The sequence below is a fragment of the Brachionichthys hirsutus genome, chromosome 8 (assembly GCF_040956055.1).
Source record: "Brachionichthys hirsutus isolate HB-005 chromosome 8, CSIRO-AGI_Bhir_v1, whole genome shotgun sequence".
NCBI lineage: Eukaryota > Metazoa > Chordata > Actinopteri > Lophiiformes > Brachionichthyidae > Brachionichthys > Brachionichthys hirsutus.
The window spans coordinates 5562236-5564489 of NC_090904.1; positions in this window are offsets into that span (position 1 = coordinate 5562236).

The following is a 2254-nucleotide window of genomic DNA, read 5'->3' on the forward strand; positions in this document are numbered from 1 at the left end:
GCCTACGCCTCCGCCGCGCCGCCTGCGCCTCCGCCGCGCCGCCTGCGCCTCCGCCGCGCCGCCTGCGCCTCCGCCGCGCCGCCTGCGCCTCCGCCGCGCCGCCTACGCCTCCGCCGCGCCGTCTACGCCTCTGCCGCGCTGCCTACGCCTCTGCCGCGCCGCCTCCGCCTCCGCCGCGCCGCTGCGCCTCTGCCGCGCCGCCTACGCCTCTGCCGCGCCGCTGCGCCTCTGACGCTGAGAGGGGCGCACTAGGCATGCTCGACAAATCCCTGGAGCGCCTCGAATAACACGGATGTTTTACGCACAAGATCAGCCCAAAGGGTTGAGCTAATCTCGTTTTAAATTAAAACTAGCAATTTCACATGAAGTCCCTCTCCGTGAAGAGTCCGATAATGTAAAAAAAAAAAAAAAAAGTAACATGAGGCGATCTGTATTCGCTGCTGGAATAGTGTGCGAATATAGTTGTGTCACAGTGTTTGAAAAATTGCAATAAAAAATACTGCACATTTATGGAAAAGGGGGGTAATGGAAACATAAACAGGTACAGGAAAGGAGAAAGGAAAACGTACATGTGATAGGAAGTTAAATAAATAACAGGGGAAACGTCAATCTCTTAAAGGGGTTTTCTTTTTATACAGACATTAGAGATCTGATCAAACAATTTTATACTTCCACACATTTATGAAAAGATGACGAGGTTTACCTTGTATGTGGAAAAAAAATAGCTAAAGCTAAATCTATTCAAATAGCATAAACTATTCTTGTGAAATGAGAGTAGCAAACTTTGTTAGTTATGATTCAGCCTATATTAAAGTTTACCAAGGCTCAGTGGAGTCTCAGAATGGTTCTCTTCTGCCCCCTGGAGTTTGACTTGGGCTATACTAAGGTTTTTGACATCAATAAAAGGGACTGATGTGCAAAAGGTGAGGCAAATAGATGCAAATGAATGCTATCTGTTTGCATGGCTGTTGTGGAAGGAATGGAGAAGGGTTTCCTCCGGGTATTTGACTGAAGACATAATGATCGGGGTGTGACTGGCGTCAGAGCAGACGTTTAAACAGAAAGCTGCCATGTGCGTGTTTCCATGCGTTCATTTCCATAAAACACACAGACCAAGAAATGAGAGGCGCCATGAAAAGTGGGTACAAATGTTTTCCTGTATGTGCAATGTCATTATAAACACAAACAAAATGAACCAATACAAACAAGAAGCTACTTAAAAAAAACAGAAATGTGAAATAGACAAAGGAAAGAACTTTTAGACCAGAACATCACCAGAAAACGGAAAACACAAGCTCAAAGGAAAACAGTTGCCTTCTGCTGAGACAAAACGGTCAATAATTAATATTTTTCACAGTAGAAGGACAAATATTGATTTAAAATTGATGATGCATTAAAGTTACATTCTACGATTCATACAAATGATAGGTTCCCAACAACCTTGTGTGTTTTTTTAACCTCTTATTTAAATAGGTTAAGTCATATGGGCAGCACTCCAAAAATGGCAGGCAAAACCATCAAGGGCGACAAGAATAAAAAACGTGATACAAATTTGAGTAAGTGATGATAATCTTTAAAAGCTGAAAGAATTCAGAGCAGTGCCATCTCCCCACGGTAGCTAGGACGGCATATTTACTTCCATTTATTGAAGACTGCTTTGGTTAATGGGACTAAATCTTTAAACAGAAAAACCCAGATGTTCTGAAACAAATAACTACAGAGCTGTTTTGAGTCTGACTTGGTGCATAGCAGGGTGTCAGATGAAAACAGAGATGTATTAGAGACTGTAACTGAGCCCATTGCAGCACAATCAGGCAGTCCCACAAGCAGATGAAGACTTAACGGCTCCCAAGTCTTCATCAAAGATAGCTAATAAGGTACGTGGATTGTGAATCGACCACCTTTACTTTGAGCCAATGAATTCGTTCAGTCTGTCTATGTCGTCTTACTCAGAATTTGTGTCTCTCTAGCAATTACCTAGGCAACCGAGGAATGGATGAAGCTATGACACCTCACTCAGCATCTTTACAACCACGGTAAAGATTCCAAAAATACTAATGATGACATCAACAAGCACCTTAGATAATATCAACACTTTCCGAGCATAATGAATCAAATCACACAAAAAGTGTTTGTACTTAAATTAAGCACATCACGATCATCTGACGCATTCAGACACCTGTAGACATCGGCGATGTTGCGTACTACAGGTTATCAGATGCATCGTTGCTTGCTGCTGCTTTTGCTATTATTA